Here is a 24,654-nt window from a genome sequence, read left to right as displayed (position 1 = left end):
GGGCAGCTTTTTGTTGGTAAAACATTAAATCAGGATTCTCTATTCAAATTGCACCATTCGGGATTTTTTTTTGAGCCATTGATGCTTAGGATCTAAATCTAAGAAAGATCTTCAGGCAAGGAACTACTTGTGCAGATCACATCTTGTGGTTATTTTCATTGAGTTATTTTCATCGACATATATTTGGATTTTATAAAGATTATAGCTAATTTGATTAATTTCTGATTGAGGGCCAAAACTAGCTAAGTTGGAATCTACTTCATATTTGCTATCCAATCTCGAGGTTTGAAAGTGTTTGGTTTAGTTCTATAGTTCTACAAGTACATAAACCTATGTGACTTTGGAAGGGGTGGCTTTGGGTTCCAGTTTGAGCCTGGCTTCTAAGCATTGTTGTAACAGGATGGAACTGGGCTCAGTTCTAGCGTTCTTACTGAGATTCAGGCCTCCTCAAAATACCAGCCTGTGATCCTTGATCAGATACATATATGACATTTCCAGAAACTTAAAGAAAGTAAGGATCTAGGTGCCTCTCTACTTACAGGTTTTGGATCTGGATCATTTGCAAATCTGAACATTTTTCAAACTTAAGTGTTTCCAACTCAGTCCTCAGATTTCAACCTGAATGTCTTAAATTTGAAGGGTTGAAGTCTGTATTTTATCTGAACTTGGTACATTTTGAATATCTCTTCAGACTTGTATGTGTAAGGTTGTAGGTGTAAGGTTGGTAGGACCGAGGAATTCATGTTAGCTTGGGGTCAAATACTGCAGAGTACTAAGAGCTTCTCACATCTGATATCCTTATTTTGGTGTAGATTTAGTTGTTAAATTTTAAATTCAGAGGCTATTCCATTAATTGAATTATAAGTATATAAAAACTTGTGATTTTCATCAGCTGGCTTTGGTACAGGTCCCTTTGATAAAGTATTTATATTTTTCCCATAATACTTGCCATCGTAAAACTCTGAGAGATGCCAGGCTGAGATGGGAAGACTCTTCACATATTTACAGTACCATCTACTCATGGAACTACAGTTGAATCTGTTTTACAGATGGAAAAACTGAGGCAGTGAGTGCTCAATTGGTACTTACACAGCCAGATCAAGTTACCACAGTTAGAAGCAAAGTCTACAAATGCCCCTTCTGCTTTCCTGACCTGACATACCCTTCAATAAGGTGATTATGGTCATAAAGTGCAGAGAAGAAAATATGTAATATGACTATATTCCTGCAGTATATATTTGGAGTAACTTGTAGAGCAGCCTCTACATATGCCAGGTGTGTACGTAGCTAAATATTACAGAAGGAGTTGAACTAAGTCACCTATTAGAGCTTTTTACTCTTTATATTTTACCCTAAGGTAAGAAAATCTGTCTTTTGATGAAAACACTAATGAAAATTAACATTTTGAAATAAATTACTTAATCCTTCTGTATTTACTGTACATCTGGATGAAAACAGAATGTTTATAAGCGAAATACGAAAATGTGTAGCATCTACCAGTGAGCAAAACTAATCACATTCACCAGTCACCAGGCTGGTTAATATTATAAAGACTCTGTGAATCATGAATATCAAGCCAGCCTGAGGGTACAAATCCATGAATCTAGGGAGTTTACCTGTCTCTCTTAGTCAGCAGGCTATCCCTTTTCCATCACTACAATTTAGGCATATATTGCCTAATAATAGATGTGATAACAAAAATGTATTTTGGGAAGCAGGATGTTGTTGTAATAGAGCTTTAGATCAAAAGTGAGACTCATTTGACTTAATTTAGCCAACTACCAGCTATCTGCCTAGCCTAATCTAGTTGTGTAGGCTCTCTCCTCAGTGGGGAAAGAGGGAAAAAAGCTGGGATGAATTACTTTTGGGAGGTGACTGACTCTCCACTGACAATAGAGGGAGCCTACACAACTGGCTTAGACAGGACACTTAACTTTTAGGTGGGTATGAATTACTACAGGCTAATTCTGTTTTGCTCCAGTAGATTTGGGTCCTCATCTTTTTTTCCACTGATTTACAGCATAACCTTGGGAATATCACTTAATGTGTTTTTTTTTTTCCCTTGGACTCAGTTTCTCCATCTAAAAAATACCCCGTAGCTAAAGTTCTTGGAGAACCTTTGCAAAGGATGAAATGTTGGTGCAAAAATGTTGTTTTCCTTCTCTCGCTACTTTCACGTGCCTGTAATTGTCATTAAAATCAACAGAATTTTTGTGACAGCATAGGTTTACGTGTGATAAGAGGCAGGGCTGAGTGAAAATTATTTTAGAAGCAGTCTATATCTTCTTCAGATGTGACAGAATATTGTAAAAATAAAAATCTAGTAACTGGTTGCATGTATTGATTTTCCCATCTTTGCTTCCCCTTCACACCTTCCCTCTACCCGCCCGTGTCCCCCCCCCCCCCAGCAAAAATATATAGGGAGTGGGGAGAACGTTCTTCAAATTAGACCTGTATTTTAAATAACCTTGGCCTGTTTGCAACTGGGAAAATGTTTTTTTACTTGAGAGATTTATTTCTGTCCTTGTAACACCATGTACTATATGCATTGCACCTGTTCAGACATAAGCACAGCACATTATTATAGCTGTAGGGGTAGAAGCTTCCCAATATATATTTTTGAAAGGAGGGAATGCTGGGGAGAATAGCCCTCTCTTTTCAATTGTTTACCGAGCAGGCTCTTAGGAAGACTTCTTCCTCATCAAGATCAATTTTCCCTGCTCCCCTATTGTCTGGGGAAACCTATCTTCAGGAGCGTCTTTCTTGAAAGATCTCATGACTTTAAAATCATCAGTGGGCTTTGTGTAGTCTGCCTGTCAAAAGAGATATGTTTACACCTTCCCTGCATGTGTTAGAGCTATAAGGTTACGGAGCAGAATGGCTGAGACGTTTCAGCGCTTCATGCTAATATGCACAAAAAAATGTATTTATGATAATCATATGGACTGTCTGAAACAATGCATTCCAACATCCTGTAACATAAATAAGAAAGGTGGAGCCAGCCGGCACCAAACTGTTTATTTGCCAGCAATCCTGCTCAGCCCCGTATACCTTTTCTACGCTGCCTCAGCCTGGCAGTATTGAACCTGTTGCTGCATTAGCCGAGTTGTATTTTGCTAGATAGGGGAAGGAGGGTTGTCTGCTGTCTGGTAGGAGGGCTTTGTCTGTGTGCGCCTTTCTCTCTCTCCCTCTCTCGCTCTCCCTGTCTCTCGCACTCTCGCTCGCTCTCGCTCGCTCTCTCTCGCTCGCTCTCCCTTTCCCGTCTCTGTGGTTTGTAAGGTAGGTTGCAGTGTGTGTATATACACAACATCAAGAGCAGGAAAATGGACTCATTAGGGAGGCAGGCAGTCATTACCACTCACACTGTACTTCCAGGGAGACAGCGACTATGAGGAGACAAACTGAGGACTGGGGAACAAGGTAGGCCAGTCAACTTTTATAAAAAATGAAAGAATAAAGCTTATACTCTCCTTAAACCACCAGCACTTCTTTATTTCCCCCCCCTACCCCCCCTCGATTTTTAATTTAGAGATGTAAGTTTGCCAGACCTATTTGCTAGCTTAAAATTCGGAACATCTATAGAAGGCCTTACCCTCTACAAATGTTTCCCCCCCCTCCCCCCCACTTATTTAAGGGTGTGCCCCCTTATGATTCACTTTAATTACTTTTTTTTTTAATCACGAAGGAAACAAATACGTTTGTTTTCCAACACTAGTTCCAAGTAAATCAATATCTTTCACTCTTGTAAAACAGCCCTCTCCGTATGTTTGTGGGTCTCTCTGCTTTTTCTTTTCTGTTTATGCAGTTCCATCTGTCCGTCCATATATCATGTTCTCCTTATTTACTGCTAAATGGGGTTTTATTAGTATTTGCCAATGACTTTTAACTGTAATGCCGGTGACCGGGGTTAACGGTGACTCTCGTTCTTTGTTTTCTATATATATGCACACTGTAAGTTTAAAGTCCATGCTTGGCATACTGTAAATAAAAGCAAAAAAAAGAGAAAGCAGGTTCCACTCCTCCTGACAGGATTTTTATTCAGAGATTTTGCTGTTTATCTGTTTTGGTGTGGGGGCGGAGGGGGTTAATTTTGGTTATTGTACATGTACTTTTTCCTCCTGGATATTTTTAACATCTATTTTTCATTATTAGTGTTTTTCCAGTTTCCTTTACTAGGAAGAAAGGAGACGTATATTCTAACTTTTATGTTGCTGATCTAATGTAACATTATGGAGGCATCACTGGGTTAATAAGAATTCAAACTTTCTAAGAGGGAGTTTGTATCCTTGGCTGCCCCCCACCCTCCCACTTTATGCATGGTTATGCTTGTGTTTCCGTGTGTACTGACGGGGAAGGGGGGGGGAGGGAATAGATATTTTTTTACAGTGGTGGCAAATTATGAAATCTATCGAGCCATTTTGTCCAGAAATAGTAACTATTTATTTACCATTTTTTCATTCCACAAATATGCTGCTTATTTGTAATTTCAAACACTGAAGCTTTTCTCTGAATTAATTTTTTTCTTCTTTTTCTTCTTTCTTTTTTTTCTGGGGAGGGATTTGTGATGCATTTCATAGCCCATTTAGCACTGTCGAGTTTTTGGAGCCCATGGGTTCTAAAGACTGCTTAAACTGATCAATTTGAAATGGTCTTTTTATCTGAGCTCTTGTCATTTCTGTTGGAGAGTAAAACTGCTACTCTGCTGGTAACAAAAAAAAAAAAAAGAAAGAAAGAAGGGATAGTGGAAGTGAGTTACATAAAATGTTCTGGAGAATCGTAAGTAATTATATAAAATGGACGCTGATCGGTGGAGATCTCTCAACAGTAACAGTCACCTTTTTTAATAGAAAATTATTTATTTAATAGGAAGAGGCAGACTTCTTAAAAACATGCATTAGGCCTTCCTTTTAGCACAAAGAAGTCTATAATGCAATATTCCTAACCCACCTGAGACTGCCTAGGAGATTCTCCAAAACCTTCAAATCCTTTGAAATGTTTCTTAAAAATCCATTATTTTGCGGCCAGAAAGAACTTTTGCTGCCAACAGGTTTTTTTGCTGTTGTTTGGGGGTTTTTTAGCTGTCCTTTAACTTACCAGTCCCCAGTTTCAACAGAAGTGCCTCCTCGCTGAACAAACTAAGTTAATTGAAATCCAAAGCAGCAGATCTATTCACTGGCACTACAACTACAGAAACTACTTGCTCCATTTTATTAGCAGCTTTATTTCCAGAACATAAGCGAAACTTTTCAAGGTTTTATATATCAGTGTGCCAAGAATTGGTGGCTCATCTCTTAGCTGGGGAATGACATTCATTATTTACTATTTTTTTTTCTCCTTCTTTTTATTCAAGCTTCCAAATTAATATTTTGTTGATAGACTTTAAATGTGTTTATTGCTTCAAATGATCTGCTAACTGCAGCAAGGTATTTCCTCCCCTCTCTAAAGTTTGAACCTTAAGCTTTGAAACTCGCATTGGTTGTAGAGGGGATGTTGAAGTTATGCCAAAAATGTAGGGGTCTTAAAGGTGGAGTTGCTGATCCCTCTAGATGGTGATCAGCCTCCAGTGAGGCAGCAGGAGTGTTAGCAGCCATCCTCCTCATGGGATGGGTGGTGGGTTTTCAGGCACCTGTCATTTTCTCCTGAACCAGTGCAGGTGTACGTTCCTCAACCGCCCAGGGGTTTTTTGTAGGAAAGCACATGGACCTGTTCTGAGGATTCTTGCACGTACATTTAGCAGAAGCCCAGACTCATCTTAACATTTTTGAAAAACTTGAAAACCGACTACAAGAAATCTCTTGATTTTATGAAAACTCTCGGCAAGAAGAATTCAAGCAGAGAAAGTGAGTCAGAGTGATAGAAACATTTTTCATTACCTAGTAAGATCTTGTTTTAATATTAAAACCTTTTTCACTAGGAGGCTGTAATTTTCTTTGAACCCCAAGTATATTCTAGCCAAAAAAAAAAAAAAAAAAAAATCTTAGCCCCTTTCAACAGCACAAAGTCCGTTTGCAATCTGGATACAGCAGCAAAGGGTAAAGTATGCCTAAGTAAACTTAAATCCGGCATATGGAATGTTCAAACCTGTTGGCCAGGGGCGTAGGACCGAGTTTGGCGTGTGCGGGGCAGCGCGGGGTGCCCTGGGTTCCCCTGCTCGCAGCCCGGGCAGCTGTGCGGGGCAGAGCCCGCGGTGTTGATTGGGTCACACTGTGCTTTATTTTAGTGTTGGAGCAGACAGTTATCTAACACACCCACATGAGGAAGTGCTCTGGAGCAGTTATTTCATGCTTTGCCATGCCCTGTAGCTAGAGTAATTTTGGGCTGACTGGCGTGTGTATATGCCTCTTTCACTCCTGTGAGACGAAAAGCAGTGCTGTTGGGGTTTTTGTGTGTATGTTTTTGTGGTGGTTTTTTTTCTTTTTTAATAGGACCAAAAATGGGATATAAGACAGTTAAATCCAAATACCAAACAAATACCAAGTCAAATTATTTTTAATAGTAGAAGATTTTTCTTTTCTCTTAAAGCAGGAAAAAATATCAATCTTGTTTATTTTGATAAAGACAGTTGTAGCAATTTCCTGCGTTGACTATATCATTATTATAAATATTACTCACAGTTTTCCTATTTTTGCATTTTCTTCATAGGCCCAGCTTATTCATAAGGGAAAACAGCTGCAGAATATTAAAAAAAAATGTAATATTATTTATATAAAACTTTGATGTAAATAGGGAACAGTGTCCCCTGCTAGAGAATTCTGTGGGATGGCTTACAAATCCCATACAAGAGAGATTACAGTCTTAGATAAATTGTTATTTAAATCGTTTCAAGAAAACCCTGTTCATTTTTGCAGACCATAGGAGGTTTTAAGCAGAATAATTTGAATAGGAGTTCTGTTTAGAAATTGGTGGCATGCTGTGGCCTTATAGATTTCAGTTGGTTTCACTCCTGTCTGTTTTTATAGGACTTTTTTGCACTGCATTCTCGATGGTGAAGAGTTTCTACTGAAAGAGATTCATAAATGTTAATAGAAATTTAAAGACTGAAATTTAACTTCAAGTTGCTTAGATATTTTTTTTTTTTTTGCAAAACTTTTAGAAAATCCAAATACTTTATAAATTTTGTTTGTTTGTTTGGGTTTTTTAATGAAACAATGCACTGGAAATAGTTACTTTTTAAAGCATAACTTGTTCCTTCTGTAGGGTCTGACATTCACACTGTGCTGCAGAGGGAAAATGATGGCAAATCAAAGTGAAACGGGCTTCACTGTTCTTGTTAGTTTGGCCCAAGAAAATTAAGGAAGTAAACAAACAGTATCGACAGTGAAAAATAACTTGGATTTTAATAAGCTATTTATGCAAGTAATCCAGGTTTCTCTTGGTGAAGAGAAGTGTTTGACCATATACCAAATTTTGAGATATTTTTGTAATATCTGTACAGCTTTAACTTGCGGAGGTTTTCACAGATGTATTAAACTTTCAGTGAGGAGTGAATAAAGGTAAAGGCTTTTGTCCAGGTGGTTTTTGCTTTGATAGTGTTGTCTATATTCTTGGTTATAATTTATCATAAAAGTTAATATTTAGTCCTAACTGCACTGATCCCATTCTGTTCTAATAGGAAACTGGCACTTCAAAATGATTGGTGCTTATGTCTTTTATGTTTTCTTACATTTTTGCACTTAATCCTTCAGTGCCAGCGAGTACTATGACGGCATTTTGACTGCCCGGCGCTGGCGGGAGTTCTGTTTGCAGACAAGTCTTGTAAAATGGGCACCAGAAGCACAGGGACATGCGCCACCTCCATCTTCCATAGCTGCTGGGGCAGCCAGGGCTGCCGGTGCCACGGCGCAGGTTGCTACACATCCCAGAGGTTTGGAAGAAGGAAGAAGTTCAGCTTTTACCACGTGCAGTGAAGGCTCTGTATCTTGAAGTAGTTAAAATACAGGAGTGGGAAATCAAGCTAATGGGACAAAGCTGTCTTTAAAGAGAAAAATGCTGTTTCTCTGACAGCTAGGTTTTGGCCTTGGTGAAATGAGTGTGGAGAGTCCCAGCCTGTTTGCGGTGGGGCAGGTGTTCGCCTCGCAGAAAAGTGAGCTGCTGACTGCCTTGGCACTAGGTGGCACTACGGGAAGAAAGGCCATGGACTATGCCAGAACAAAGGCTGAAATCCTTTCATGCCAAGAATGGTCTCATCCCATCAGCGATAACTTGCCCTGCCAGCCCCATGGAGGGCAGATTTGCAGTCTGTGCTGTACTTGTTGTTATCAGGTACCGTACCTCGACATCTTTTATGGCAGACAGGTATTCTAGGAGAAACTAGTCCTACCAAATTCAAACACTGTGAGTGTCTTTAGGACTTCATTCTTCAATACCTCATGTCATAAATCTTTCCTTGTGATTTTCTGAAATGGGTGGACACAGATCGCTAGGTAACATTTTATGGCCGATTTGCACAAGTATAAATGACAGTAGAAGGGATGAACCAAAACCCGTAGAGTCTTCCAGAAGGTTTGAGCTACTATCAAACTAGTGGTTATAAAAGTCTGTATTTAAACCAGTTGGTAACTACAGCAAAGAAGAAAGGAAACCTGAATAGGCAATGCTTCCAACCCTCTGCAGAGCACCTGGTGGGAAATCCTTTGCAGGACAGACTTGGTGCCATTCTCCTGTCACCTGTAGATGACCTCTTACTGTTATACTTCCCTAGTGAATTTATCTTGGGATTGTGGTAGAACTAAAAATGCAGACAAGTGTAGTGTGTCTTTTGATTCTGAGGTAAATACAGCACGGGAGTTACTGATTTTTTTTCCTTTTTTTTCTTCTCAACTAAAAGAAGAGCTTTCTAATATTTTGCTTCTGAAATCATCAATAGCTGTGTGATCAATCCCTTGCAGATACAAGAAGTAGGACTGGGAAAGTTGCCTTATGGACTTCAGAGTTGTCCTTTCAGCTGACTGAAAGTTAATTATTGATTTCTCTTTCCTCCCTAGAGATCCATATGCCTTTCTTTCTGACTAGAAAGTTAGTGGTCACAGTGCAGGAATTTGAGAGCAATCATCGTGTGGCAACACAAGATTTCATGGGCAGAATGTCAGGAACTGGTAAGATGGAGGTTGACATGGGGAGAGAGTGAAGAAAGACAAGTAGGTAAAAGCATTGTTTTTTTATGTGGGGTAGATGTGGAGCCTGTTATTCTCCATGGCTTTGGCTCCTAAACTCCTAACAATTTGATAGCTAAGTGAGTCACAGGCATTAGTGAAAGAGGAATGCTGAGAATAAAAACAAAACAACAACAAAAAACAACAACAAAAAAAATCTCATTGTTTAGGCACAAACACAAGAAAACCATGTTTAATTGCTGATGTGCTCCCTCTGCTGGTTCTCTAAAACTAACAAATGCTATTCCCAGAAGATTGGGCCACACCCTCTGGGACACTGCCTGACAAAAATTGTGCCTAAATGAATGGCTTTGAGCTCTCTTGCAACTAGCAGCATTATCAGCAAAAGAAGTCTTCTGATGAAGTGTGTTAAAGATTTGTATACCAGACATGACTGCTGAGAGGTCCTGAAATGTTCAATCCTGTAATTCAGCCTTTTTTGTTTCCAGTCTTACTTATACTTGATAAGCGTTCCTTTTTCTATCATTTCCCAAAGTTTGTATTTTTCATTTTGCTGTGGCTGCTTCTAGGATTTTTCCCATCTTAAGGAGTTTTATCTGATATCCTCATTGATGCTTTTAGTTTCAATTTTGGTGCATGTAGTATCTGAAGAAACCCTGATGTAGCTTAGAGTTTGGCAGCTTCCAATTCTTTCTGTCACTGTCAGTTAAATCTGCTTGTCAGCTTTATACTGTTGTGCCCACTTCATCCTGTCCTTTGGCTTGAATACCGGCTGTTTTTTCAGGATACTCTTGAACATCCTTCCTCGTTGTGATGAATCTGTATTTCTTTTCCAAACATAGACTGAACTGTTTAATATATTCCCTACACAGCATATTTCCCCAGTAGATAAGTTAATAAAATCCAGAATTTGCACTTTCATACTATGAAAAAAGGTCTAAGTCCTGGATAAGATTGAGTATTGGAGAGAAAAAAACTGAAGAAAGCTGTATTAATTTCCATAGAATATTTGCAATGTATGGAAGATTTCTGACATAGTGATAATATAATAAAAAATTGTCCTGTGTTTCCTGTATTTTCCACCTATGTGGACTGTCTTGATAAAGAGCCCCATCTTCCAGCCGTTGACACATCAGTGGGAATCAGCTGTGCAGGCTGTTGCAGGACTGGGCTCAAGTTTTCCATGTAGAGTAGTGAAAAGTTTCCTTTCTGCAAGTCTCATGTTTCCCATCTAGGTGACTGCTTATTAAATCTTTATCCAGTAGGGACAATAAACTAAACAGCCTGGTGGGTAGCTAATTGTCTGGAGTGACTCAAGCCACGTATAAATCTCATTTGTACTCAGTACGTTGACTCTCTCTGGCCTCATTGCTCTTTCTAGTATTCATTCATTTTGAGACGGCTGGAATATAATGCAAAGAAAATAATCCCTGGTTCTTCTTTCTCAGGGTCTCGGAGGATACTTGTAGACTGATGCTACATTATTTCCCCTTCATAGGCCCTGCAGTTTAGGAGCCCATCCTCCTGAAACAGCGCGGGGTACTGGCCCCCATGTGGGCAGTCACAGCAGAGATAGCACGGAGGCCTCATCACCCTCCTCTCACCAGGTCCCTGGACATGAGGAAATGTCGCAGTGGCTGGCATCTCTGTGATAGCTTGCCATCCTGCTGTACCTGCTTTGGGGATAAATAGAGAATACAGCGCCTGGGGCTACCAATCTGGCACCTTTTGCTGGTGCTAAACTAATACAAGTGATGAGAAGCGACATGAGTTCCCGGCGAAGGCCCAGCCTGTCCTGGCTCACGGGTGAACTGTTTGAAGTCCAAGCCGTGTTTTGTAATTTCCAGCATTTCATAAAAATGCTGCTTTTATTTTCCTATCCAAACGACGGCCAAGTTTTGAAACCTTCAAAGCTTGCTCCAATTGGATAGAGTAAGTGTTTTTAAGATGGCGACATTTCCTAAATGAGCTGGTTGCTTCTGTGCTATACCAACTTCAAATAATTTATCCACTAAGTCAGTCAGGCTTGTCCTGAAAGATTTCACTGCTGTGAAAGCAGCTGCTCCTGAATGAGATTAAAAGCCAGTTGTGCTTTTACTGTACAGTCGGCTATGCAGAACTTTGTGCTGGACAACAGAACACTCAGTTATTTTTCCCTGGTGCTGGACATTTCTGGTTCTGGAATTAAATTTTTTTTTCTTCCAATTTCCAAGTCGCATTTTAGATGGGAATGGATCTCATTCCAACTCTTTCTTAATACTTTTGTAGACAATTCTTTTTTCAACCTGTGTACAGCGATCTTAAATATTTTTGTCAGCACAAAGTCATGGTGCAGTATTAGAGGCTGTAATCAAATTGCAGTGCAGTCTTTACTGTATCCAAGGTACTGGTAAGGATAACCAGGGGAAGCAGGATTCGCTTTGTTTCTAGTTTTCTGTGTTACTTTCAACAAGTCACTTTATTTCTCAGTGTCTCAGTTACTTGTCTTTGGGAAAGGGATAATGATGTTTATTAGTTTCTGAGAGCAGTTAGGAGGCATTAGTTATAGCTATTCTAGTGAGTTTTGTCCTTCCCTCTTGGGTTTGTGCCTTGTTATCACCCTGAAGTGCATTGCAACCTTTTCCTTTAATCTATCTGCTTTGTTTTAGCCTCCCCATGAAGTTTTTGAATACTTGTGGTCTTTCTCTGGCATGTCAGACTAGAACTGATACCTGAAGTCTTGGGGTTTGGGTTTTTGTTTTGCTTTGTTTAGTTTTGGTTTTGAAAGAGTTTTTACCACATGGAAATTAAGAGCTAGCCTTTTCTTAGGTAGTTTGGATGACAGTAACTGTTCTGCCCTGATCATGCAGGCTGTATTATGTTGGAACTCAGGTGAATTTTGCATATGTTTTAAGCCACGTACTTTCACTGCATTTAGCCCTCTGCTGTCTTGACCAGACTGCTATTAATAACTGAGTTAGCTCAGTAAGGCTGTCTCTATGCTGGGGTGAGAGTCCTCTTGTCTAGATCACATCCATATCCAGCCCTGTGATAATTTATTCTGCTCCCAAAATAATTTAATTTAATTTTCATTCCACATCTTTTTCAGGGGAAAAACGTTGAAAACAAAAAGGAAGTGAGCTAAAATGCACTTTTCTGGAGTTTCCTGGTTAAGTCTGGTTGTGCAGTAACACAGTTTAGTAGACTGTAGGCTGTTTTAAAGAGTTATTAAAATCTGGAGTAATGTTACTGTGGAACATTGGCTTCAGTGTCGTAGAAGGACACAAATGGAGCATTTAGGAGGGAGGTTCGTGAAGAATGTCAGCAGCTAGAAGAAATAAAAGCTGAGACGCAGGCAGGGGGCAGAGCTGTTCAAAGAAAATGAGGACAAAAAGTCTGAACTTCATGCAAAAAGAGGGGCTAACTTGGTACCACTGGCAAGAGAGGGAGAAAATTTTAGCGGCAGGATTCTGTGTGAGTAGGACCGGAGCGGGGTGGGACGAGGCCACAGCCCTTTCCTTTTTCCTCATGAGCAGTGAGCTGGAATAATCATCATACAATAACCATCTTCAGAGGACTGTGCTCTTGGGATAAGAAGTTCCACGTGAAATTTCTGAATGTCTGTGTCTCTGCTAAAATGTTTGTGGGTCATAGTTTGCCCTACGTTAAATTTCTATAAAAGCAAACCAATTCCATGAAGTTTAGAAAAAATGACATTGAAGCAGGAGCTGAATTTAGCTTTGTATTTCTAGCCTGCTGGTGCAGCTGGCATACGTCTGAAGCAGTAAAGATGATGCATGGTACTCCACAAGTGATTTGTGACCAGGAGACAGTTTTCTTTAGGACAGTGCTGCTGAATTTGACCTCATTTTTGCTGTGTTAGATACTGTCTCCCCTGTGGCAGCATACATAGGTGTATTAATAAATTTCTTACCAGATCTCTCCTTGAAATCTCAGCTTATGGAACTGATGAAAAAGCTTGCTTTTACGAGGTGATGTTGATTATTCTCATAATGCCCAGGCAAAGCCTGCAAAGAATTTAATGTACAAAAAGTTGCCTTTTTTTTTTTCCTCATCTGCAAAGGTTTAATCCTGAGACCTTGAGTGATTTCTTTTTTTTGGTTGTTACTGTTTTGTTTTGCTTTGTTCTCGTTAATCAAAAAAGAGAGGCGCCAGTTCTGTCTAAGTCTTTCCCAGGCTTTTTTAGATAGAGGACTGACACATGCACTTCAAAACAGAGAACAGTTATCAGCAGGAGAAGGGAATGCTCACAAAAGGTTCCAGGACAGTTTAGCCATAGATAGCTGCTGATATGAATAAACAGCACTTTGCATTTCTGAAGAAACTTATTCAAATATCTTACAGTGTTTAATGAAAGTAGTTAATTTAGTTTTGCTTAATTCCAGTAGCTAAATCAACATTATTATTTCCAATTTTTAATCAGAAACAATTGAGGCACAGAGAGAAAAAGGAAGTGAGGCCTTTCTTTCTTCCTTCCTCAGTATACTGTACATGCAAATAGGAGCTGGAAAAGTAAAGACCATGTTCCATGGACAAAGGAAGCTCAGATGATTCTTGGCTATATTAAAAACTGTTAGGCTTTTTTTTTTTTTTTTAAACACCATTGTGGTGTTGTAACACATATACAACTTCTTTGCCATTAAAGTCTTACTTCTACTTTCAGAATGAGATATAAAACCCATACAGTTACTAGAAATTGATGCCAAATACATTTAACATACCAACACATCAACGAAGTCTTCAATAGCAGAATTTTTTAAGACAACAAAATCTTTTTGGTGTTTCGTTTGCTTATTATTTATAATTACTCTCTTAACTCAGTTAATGTAACTTCAGTTTTTTCGTTTTCCCCCAGTTGGATTTCTCTCAGCTGGATATATCCCGATGAGCTCCAGTGTTAGCTTTGTCCAAGAAGTAGATGTGTGAAAACTTGACCAGTCTGTCCCCTCTTTTTGTACTGTAATAATCATAGGGGAAAGTTATACCCGACTGAAATACATAATAGTGTTGCTTGACTAATTAAATAGTCATCAAGAGAAGACTAGAGCTTCCTGTCACGTAAAAAGACAAACGTACCTTCAAATAATTACATTGGTCTGAACTTCTTGTATGGATGTCTGCTGTATGTGCAATGGCTATTAACCTCTAAGAACTGTGATATGTAAAGAAGAACATAGCCCCTAAGGGTTCTTTGGACACAGGCATTTAAAGAGGATTGTTACTTCTCTGTTTAAACTTGTCAGTGGAAGAAAAGCCTATGCAAGTAATGATAGGAGCCTGCAAGTATTGGGTCTGGGCAGAACACAGGTGTATTGCTGCTGAGGCATCTGTCAGAGAGGGAACAGTAGGAGGAACTCGATTGTACATTCAACCTGAAAACTGTACAATGAGTAGCTGCATTTAGCTTGAGAATGACATTCTCAAGATCTGGAGATCTCAATTCTTGAAAACTTGCAAACAAGTTTTGGGTTTGTACTGCTTTCACTTCCCAAGAGCCAGTTTTAATGTCTGTTGATGCTTAGAAGACCAGATTGGAAGGACAGCAACAGAAAGTTTTATAAGCCAGCACAATTAATACTTTCTTCTTGGAGAGCCAAATTCATCTAGTGTAGTATGTTTACAAAAGAAAAGGCTGGAATGCACAATAAGGTTTTCCTTTATCAGAGACATATGGACTCACCATCACTGGATATATTTGTGAGACACTGTAACAAAGAACACTCCTCAGGCTTGTCTCACATTTCAAGGGTTGAAGGGCAAACCAGATGAACGTCCCTCCTAAAAACTGGATGAACCAGCTTTTTCATGTGCAATTTCCAATTTCAATAATCCCCAAGAAGCTTATAAAAGCCAGGATGGAGTCAGTAAAACCTCGTCTTATTAACCTCCAAAAGGACACAAAGGGGTTTGGATCTCAAGGCTGATCTGGGTGCCAAGTGCACCTCCTAAGTACTCTCATACCGTCTCAGCCTGCTGTAACTTTTGGCAGACACAGTATAGTAGGGTTCACAAAGCAGATGAATACAGTAGATGGAGACAGGTTTACTGGGGTAATTCCCACCTGTGAAAGGCAGGTCAAGCTTCTTTGTACAGGAAGGGCAGTAAATGTCTTTCCCTCCTCTACACCCCCTAAGAAGGGTTTTTTCCCCTGTCCCCCCTTCACATATACTTGACCAGTTTTGGAGATTGAATGGTCTCTGAGATTGATTTGTCTCTGCTGATAAGCATATGTCCTTTGAGAGATCCTCAAGCCAGTTGTATTTGAGTCCTCTTACTATTTAGGACCCTTGTGTCCATTTTACATGCAAAATTCAGACACAGGGAAGCTCTGCAGAGGTTCCTTGTTGCATAGTTGCCTCTACCTGTTGTTGTGGTTGTAAAAACTGGCAACTTTTTTCTGTCATTAAGTATCTTCACTGTTATGCATTTACTTAAAAAAAGAGTTTCTGGGTTTATTTTTAACTCACTGAGGTACAAGTTTTGCTATATTTAATTAGGATGCTTGTAGTCTTCAAAACTTAAAAGCAGTGCTTTATAGGATACACCATTCTTCTTTCTGGGTGCCATGAACCATTACATATCTGTATGGGTTTGGGGGAAAGATGGATTAAAGAGTCAGCAACTATGGAGGCATTAAGTCAGCAAATCTATTGGATACTTATTTCTTAACCATTTTATTGAACTCATGTCTTTGTGTGGCCCTTCCTTGGTGTTTGATGGGCATCACTGATGTGTTTACGGGGAAATTCTCCGTGGTTGTCCTGTTTTCCTAAGTTTCAAATGTGCCTATAGATCAGTGATGTGGGAACACAGCAGAGAGTTTGAAATGTGGAAGAATAACAGTCCATGGATTTCTCCGAGCTTTCTGGGAAGCTTGAGCAAATGAGCTGAACTTCTGGGTGAATCACTGTTAACCAGAATTGGTGAGGCTCCATGCCTTGTCCGAGAGAATCTTGCTTCCTCTCAGACCACTTCTTTGGGTAAAGGCCAGGAAGGAAGTAATTCCGCATGATTCTAGAGAGATTTTAATGGTCTATGCTCTGTTTTTTAGGAAATACGCAGGAAAAAGCCTACTTTGTCATATGCATAAAACTCTAGAGCTTCAAATCTTTATTGCTCTTTGCTTATTTTATAAAGCTTTTACTTTTCTGGATCTTTATTCTCAAAGCCTGTATATTTAACCTTAACTAAAGAAGCACAGTAAGCTGAGCAAATGGAGTGGTGTTCAGTTTGCTTACTTATTTTCTGCCTCAGCAGGTCATGTACCTCTTCTTGTGGCAGAAGGGGCCATATGCCATGGTTCCTGCTCTGCAGTGTAACCAGATCTGTTCTGTGTGCACAGTAAAACTGAGCTGGGCAGAATTCGGTCAAGGTGCACCAAGCTTACCCCTTGTGTGCAATTGAACTAATAATGTCCATGCTCAGGAGCTCCAAAGCTTCCTGGAATCACTGGATTTACTAAGAATGCACCATAACTGATTTGGATGTTTGAAATACAACCAATATGCCCCAAAGTTGCTTGACTGAATTCATGGTAGTTTTCTCAGCAGCTGTGCTGGGTTTGTATGGAAGTGGGTCCTTCTGTATAAGAAGCATTAGGAGAAGGTCATGAATCAGATAAATACAAATCAAGGGTCCCGAGTACAGTCTGCAGACACGGAATTTATTCATTTTAAAATTCAGGTACTATTTATAATGACCTTAGACAGAGCATGTATAAGAAGAGAAAAGTGACAAATGTAAATAAGAGGACGTTTTGGATCTGCTGTAGACCTTCTTACTGGTCTGGTTACTTCACCTCTCTGCTCTTCTGTTCCCTTGCAGTAAAATGGAGTGATGGGAGAAACTTCTGCATGCCTTGAAGCTTCATGAACATTTGTGAAGTGCTCTAATATCTTTAGGTAAAAGGCTGGGAATAACACAGTCATTATTGCCACATTTACCTTCTCTTGATCTGAGAAGAGGGAGTACGAAATGCAAACACTCGTGTTACCATGAGAAATTAAGATTTGTTCATTTCAAAAATTTTCCAAATGAAGAAGCCTTTCATGCCATCTGGAAATTTCTCCAGAAAACCATCTTCCTTAGCTTTGATTATTTTCCTCCTTATAGTGTTTTGCTTGATCATGTCATCAGTGGAAGAATACAGAAGTGAAACAAAGGGTAGTAGTTCTAAAAGGCAAATTTTGACGCTCCTAAACCTTGTATCCTACTGATGTCAGTGTAAGTTTTAATTCCAGTCGAGGGTTGCAGTTCTTCTCAGAGCAGCAAAAGATGAGCAGACTTGGGTATTTGGATGAAGAGGAAAATAACCAGCAAATATCCACCTAGGCTCTACAAAGGACCCAGCTGAGAGGCTGATCCCCCAGGGAAGAAGAAACATGGCTTTGGCATGATGTTTATATCTTAACCCTTAGTAGAGAGAATGGTTCAGGAGGATGAGATTTGGAAGAAGGATAGAGGTGAATCTAAGTTAGATGGAAACAAAAGGTGAAAAAGAAGAGGAAGGTGCTGTTCCATAGCAATGCCTGGATTCCTGTGTTGGTTCTGGAGTTTGTGGTGGAGCTGAGTGTCACCAGCAGCACTGCTGCATATAGTATGCTCAGTGTAAATAGAATCCATAAATAGTTTTGTAAAGAGTCAGGATTTTGCTTGTGAAGTGAGTCTTATGGTGACTCTTGCCTCTGCCACTTCTTTCCTTACCTTGTTGGTGGGCTAAAGTTAATATTGCTTAGCCCAGATTCACATATATGAATTTGCTTTCATCTCTTTCTCTGTTGCTTTGTTTATCTGTCTCTGTCTATCTCTCTGTGCGCCTGCTGCTTGTCTGCCTGCCAGTTTTTTCTTTGTCTCTATCACTTCATCATTGAACCCATCTGTGTAGAAAATGGAATATTTGGCTGTCTTGTATTTTTTTTTTATTATTTTTTATTATTATTATTTGTGTCATTTTGTTCCCTCAGACTTACGAGGATAAAACTCGCACTCCTGGGGGTGCCAGGCATTTTAGATCTTGCATTTAGGAGGAGCCGTGATGCTTTTTGCGTCTGTTTGTCTGTCCATCTGTCTGCTGGTCTATAATAAGCTGTGCAGCGAGACAGCAGCTTACTATCTGTGTGTGTGAAATTAGCTAATTGGTGTTAGCAGCAATATTTTCACATGTTTTATAAGCAAAGTGCAGCAAGGTATATAAATGTAGATATGATCCAGAGACACACACACATACACACACGCGCGCGCGCGCAAGCCTGTCGCTGCTCATGCATAGACGCTCAGAAGTAATTAATGTTAATAAGATTTTAATGTGCTTGTGAGATCATAATGAGGAGAAATGAATGCTCTGATTAGAAAAAGGTAACTGTGTGTGTGTTTTGGCTTAGAACAAGATTTCTCCTCTTTTTTATAAATCACAATTTCAGAACTTGTTTGTGATTGCATCAGTCGGTTTTTATTTTCAAATTAGAGGTCTGTTTAGCCATTTGAATGATTAGCCAAATAAATGGGTAGAACCCTGATCATAAGGAATCGTGCAGATTTTTTTTCCCCTCTTAGAAAGCAAAGCTACTATATGACAGGGCTGGGCAGCCTCATCCTTCTAGCATTACATTTTTTTGATGCTGCTTTTAAAGCCTCATCAGCAACTGCTCTCAGAGACAGTGCTCATTTTTTAGAAATAGAGATGTTTATCTATAGGTGTCTGCAATGCATAATCAACCACTGAAACTATTGTGCCAAGGCACATTCTTGTTCATCAGTAATGATGAATCCTCAGAGTCCAGGTGATCACATGATACCTTGATAATATTTTGAAATAATTAGTTTTGGAAAGCAGAACTGCATATATGTATTTTTTCTTTTCATCAGTCAGTTTCCAAATAAAAGGGATGAGAAAATGTTTGCAGGAAATATTTTACAAGCTAAAATGTTTTTTCATCCTGGATGCTGTGTAGTCACCAGACCCCAGGCTGGCTAAAATCCAGCTGGACACTAGGGGTCCTTCTCTCCAGCAAATCAATGAAAATATTGTTCTGAGGCTTTACTGCCATTTGTATACTTATTATTTTTATTATTTTAAGTACTCAAATATATCAAAATATTTAAAAGTTCTTGCTTGATAAGGCTATACAAATTCCTGTGGGATTGGGATTTTTTTTTAGTTAACACTGAGAGGTTAAATACTGAGTTTAAAAACATCTGGAATTGAAAATAAAAATTTTAGAAGTCCATGCTCCAGTGCATCCCATGTTGCATACTTCCCACTTTATTCTGGTGGTGCTTGGCTTGAGTGGTGTTTTAAAGTATTAGATCTATTACTGAATCCATGGAATATGGTTCATTTCCAGAATGTGCTGAGATACTGCAGCAGTGGTTGTGATGAGAAATGTTAGAGCATGGTGATAAGATTGCAATTTCCAAATTGTGCTGAACAAAAACCAGTGTCAGTACATACAGCTTTGACATGATTTGAAGTCTCTAAAGATGATGATGTGACAGTTCATTTATAATGAATGAATTTATTTTGGGGAAAGGAAACGTCAGGCATTATGTATATTTATTTATTCCTCTAAACACTCCTTTCAGCTAGCTGCTGTACAGTAGGGCCTCTAACACGAGTTCTGATAGCTGAGTCAATGAACTTAATTTTATGAAGTACCTCGGGATATTGTCTGCACAAGTGTGCGCATAAGGATGTCTCTGTGGGTACACCCAAAACATCACTGAAACCTGGGCATCCATGCAGTAAGGCCAAAACAAAGTGTTGCCCAACTACTGCCAGTATCCAGGTAAGTTCTAATGACCCTGGATGGAAGAAGGACATCTTTATTTCTCCTAAATGCTTGTAGTTATAGAAGTGCTTTACATTTTGACTTAAATAAAACGGTAGTCTGAGCTCTCTCAATAAGGAAGCAACTTATTTGCTTTAAAAATAACTGATCCTTTCTGTAGGTAATTTTGTTAGAATATTTTGGGAAATATCGGTCCCAGTTTAGGATTAGTATTAAATTGAATTAGTATTGAATTAACAGGCTACAATTCATTTACAGAGAGTGCTGAGGTACCACAACAGTGGTTGCGATGAGAAACAGTAGAGCATGGCGATATGTTTGCCATTTCCAAATCATTTCGTGATGAACAAAACCAGTGTCAGTAGATTATGGCTCCGACATGATTTGAAGCCTCTAAAGATGATGTGACAGTTCAAATCCCACTATGAGATTAGTATCCACTTGCATTTTTTTCATTGGCTGTTTCTGGTTGTTTCCTGTGTGTTAACATGTCAGTTCCCAAGACTGGCTTCCACAACCTTGAAGAGTGAGAGTAGGTAATGATAAACTCCAAATCCACTGAATTTTCATCTTAGAGAAGGAAGCAGCTAATCAATGCAAGGAATTTATTTTAGGGGGGTTTTTTCCCCCTGTGTTCTAGAAGGAAAATGTTGAAGAAAACACTGGGTTCCCACCATTGGAGATGAAGTAGCCAAGCTCCCTTCAGCTCCTTTCAGTTGAAAACTCCCTAAGGTTTGGGGAACTCAGGAAGAGCTAAGGCAAATTGGCTAACTGCATGAAGTTAGTATGCAAAAATGAGTTGTGCTGAGTCCTTGGGGGACTGCTTTAATTCAGGAGTAAATTAGTCTTAGACCAATGTAGCTTAACTGAATAAGGAACTACAGGGAGCTTTGCTGTTGAATTAGAGCATCTACTCACAGCTTCAAGACAATTAAATGTGTGCATATTGGTGTCAAACCTTTAGTTGTTTTGCCTTAGCATTCTCAATGTCCCCATGCAGACTTGGCTTAAGAGATAGATAAACTATCCCAGGCAATTAATTCTATACTGGGGATCCAAAGCAAAACAAATTTCAATAACTTTTTTGCTTTGAGGGAAATATCATAAGGCCAACTATTGCACTGTTCTTGACAGAGTAATAATGATTGCCCTTCCTCTCCTTGGACACTGTTGTGTTCCTGTGCAGTTGCTGAAGGGCCCACAGATACTGGAGATGGCTTTCTGCTACAGTCTGTTAGTACATATGTGAGTTCCAATATAAAGCATAGCAAAGGTAGATATACTGTGTTTTTGCAATGAATTCTAGAATTATTACAAGAAAAACAAATGTATTCACAAGTTCTGTTTCTGCTTTCCTTACATTTGTCTACTCTGGTGTAGTTCAAAGATGAGAAAGAGAGTTTTGGGGTGGGTTTGTTTGGTTGTGATGGCCGAACAGAATATGGTGGCAGCACAGTAATGACGAGCTACCTTGGGAGAAACTCGTTTTCTCTTAAAGAGGCCCGTGCACAAGTGTGAAAATAGGAGCTCATAGCTGTATGTTGAGATTGTGCTCTGAAGAGTGTTTTAGAGTACGTTTGCCAACCTTACTCGTATTACATCTGTTTAATTTTACTTTGTTCCTAGGTACACATATAAGGTTACAATGCTGTTAATTCGTGAATTTCAGAGTTAATGAAAAAATGAGTTAGTTTATAAAATCTCAATGCTAAACAACATTGGGTTTGCACAGTGAAAACCCTCTGCATAAGGATGGATTTTGAAAATATCTGTGGGTTCTAGCTCTATCAGGCAAGTCGAGAAAGAACTTGAAAGCTTCACTGGAGATAGTTCCCTGCTCGCATCATAGAGGGCTGCTTGTTCAAGTGTTCTAACTGCTCTCAGTTTTTTTTCATATGATCTAGAGACAGGAAACATACATCCTAAAACTGTCAAAACTTAAACTTTGAAATATGTGATTATCTCATCTTACTTTCCCAATTCTCTATTTATGTTTCTAAATAAGTAGCTGCTTTTTTTCCAAAGTGCTTAATGCCCAGGTGCACCTGCTGAAGCTGCTGGATGCAGAGAACTTCTAGTAGAATATGCATTTAGAAGCACAGTTTTAGATAATAGTTGGCCAGAAGACTCTTAGTTCTAGTGAACTTAGAAATTCCAAATAAATGATGTAACATTTCTGGCAAAAATGTTGTTTTAAAAAGTTATATAATTGCAGTGTGTGATATTTACATGAAATTAAAACATATGTATATCTGTAGGAAGACAGGAACTGTTGAAGAAATCAAGTTGTTTGCCTACTTTGGTCATCTCAGCTTCTGAAAGTACCTAACACTTTTTGAGGTAGGTAAGGAAAGCCTTCTCATGGGCAAGTATGGAAAAATCTAGCCATGGAGGACATTACTACCTTACTCTGTCATGAAATAATTGGCCAAGTGTTTGAACAATGTAGGTTTTATACTCAATTTGAATTCTGTTTGACTTAGTAATGGGTATTCGTACTAGCCATATGAAAGGAATTTTTTTGTTTGTTTATTTTTTAATAAGCTCTTGGTCTCACTGTTACTTTGTAGTAGATATTATCTAATCCACAGGTTGATTCACACATGAAAGGAAATGGCTTAATTTTTCTGAAGTTTTATATGTGGGTATTGGGAAAGCTGTTTGGATATTTGAGGTTTCAAATAATGTAGAAGCAGACAGCACTGAGCAACTAGACAGAGTCAGGAACATGAATCAGCATGGCATGGATTTGCTTCCTGGTATCTCAGTTTTATTATTTTGTGAACATGTGTGTCTTGTGATTAGCAGAATTCCAGAGGCTTCAGGGTTAGCTGCAGTCATCATGGAAGTGTACAAAATAGTTTATATATGTTCTTACTCCTACACTTATGCCTTTGTTTACCAGCAGTGCATTTGGAAAGAGTCTGAATGTATAAAAAGTGTTTGAATAATGAATTTGGGTAATGGCTCCATTTCTTCAAAAAATGTTAAAACTTAATCTTGTTCTCATTCGCCAAACTGTTCTGCCACTGATATTAGTAGCAGTAGGCCTTACCTATGCCTGCATTCATTACTCAAGAAAAATTGTGAACTTCCCATCTTTCCTGAGGCAATAGATATTATGTATTTACCCATCTTTAAGATATGATTGTTATTTTACAACTCCCTGTCAAGCAGATGGACTTTAATTGGTGGGAAGAGCCTTTGCATTCTTTTATGTGAAGGCCTTTCCGATCTGCAGGGCACTGTGAGGTTTGGGACTTGCTTGGTCAGTCAATCTCTACATTACACTTCTCAGCCATACTGTTTGCAGTTCATGTGTTGGCAAATGCAACACGGCAGCATCTCTTCTTGCTGTGCATCTCTGTATTCTGGATGCATCAGACCACCCTGCTGGCCAGCTGTGTCTTCTGTGTGCGATCCCGGGAATCAGAAAGAGTCTGTGGTGCTTAGCAGTATTCTGAGGGTTTTATGCCTCCAAGTGAACTTCTCAGCTCAAGGAGATCTGCCAGCAGGCATTTTGTCTGGAGTGACAGCCCAGGTAACACAAACTGCTGTGTGAAGTCTTATGCATTGGGCCAGCTGAGGTGCCTGTCTTCTAGGCAGGCAAAAAGCTATGAAATCTGACTTGGGAAATAATTTCCCTGCAGTCACCTTTTGTAATACATGCTGCAGACTGGAACAATACACTGAGGTACTTGAGCCACTCAGACAGCTAGAAGCTCCCAGCCCTGCCTACCTGGAGATTCTTATCTGACCACATGACAAACATTCTTCCTCAGATATTTGCCCCGAACATCTGAAAAGTGCTTAAGGCAAATAATGTGGCAGGTGGCAACTCGTTTCTGTAGGTGTTGGTAACCCAGCCTGCTCTGCCCCCAGCAGCTGCTGCCAAAACACTGACCCTGTCAGGATCTGCACTTTCTCTTCAAGACTAGGGAGGACATCCAAGGCAACACAGGGCAGGGATCATGGGGAGGTGGGCAGGGAGTGCGATAAGGTAAGAGGATGGAGTTGGACCCTGGCTTTGTGGAGGTGAGGAACGCAGGGAGGGAATGAAGCAGGAACCGGTGGTGTGGGATTAGCCATGATATAGAAGGGTGTGGACAGTAATTTGTGTAAATAAGTGGTTTGAGTAGAATCTGCACTAGAAGGATGGGAAGATGATGAGCTGGAGAGGTCTATTTTGAAGGGAAAGAAGGAACAGTACAGACATGCCTCCACCTGTGCACACTTGGGGTTCATGTCATTTCCAATGTGTTGGTACCATAAGAGACTTCACTGTTTTTGAGGAAGTTTGTAAACCGTGAAAGTAAATGCAGTTGAGGCCCACTAATTAGATTTTCTGCTCTCTCTATACAGGAGTCCAGTCTTGATGAATGTGTTTCTAACAAATTTATCAATTTTTGGTTAAAAAACCAAAATACTGTGCCCTGGTGCAATCGATTTCCAGAACTCTCTGCCTTTGCTGCTGCTTTCAAGATATTTCATACCTTTTATTCATTTTTCTTTCCCTGATAGTGAGCAGATGACAAAAGTTTTTAGACTTCCTGCTGCCACTTTTCTGTGACTCGTTGCTGGCATCAGGCTAGCAGAAAGGTCTGGCAGGTACTGGATTCTATTATGAAGACTCTCTGTTAGTCTCTAACACATGTGTTTTTGTGGATATTTTTCATTTGCTTCACATCTTCTTGAAAAGCATTACCCAGATTGTCTGTTTACATCCTGAAACTTCTGCAGATTTTGTAGAGCTG

General features: G+C 39.4%; 1 protein-coding gene across 22 annotated transcripts in view; it reads left to right on the top strand.

Annotated features, from left to right (window-relative positions):
* Positions 1-24,654, top strand: part of ZBTB20 (zinc finger and BTB domain containing 20) — a 530,641-nt gene that overhangs the window by 25,110 nt on the left and 480,877 nt on the right. For 2 of the 22 annotated variants that reach the window (XR_010428057.1, XR_010428055.1), the window contains exon 1: positions 3,080-3,420. The exons of 3 other annotated variants lie outside the window; for them this stretch is intronic. The gene's annotated coding sequence lies outside the window, so the exon portion shown is untranslated. Of the gene's footprint in view, positions 1-746; positions 3,421-24,654 lie in introns of those variants that run through there. 17 more of the 22 variants (XR_010428076.1, XR_010428064.1, XR_010428059.1 and 14 more) reach the window with 17 other exon arrangements.

Source organism: Pseudopipra pipra, chromosome 2, assembly GCF_036250125.1.
Source record: "Pseudopipra pipra isolate bDixPip1 chromosome 2, bDixPip1.hap1, whole genome shotgun sequence".
Classification (NCBI taxonomy): Eukaryota; Metazoa; Chordata; class Aves; order Passeriformes; family Pipridae; genus Pseudopipra; species Pseudopipra pipra.
Note: the sequence above shows the minus strand (reverse complement) of the source record. Positions and strands in the feature narration are given on the sequence as shown.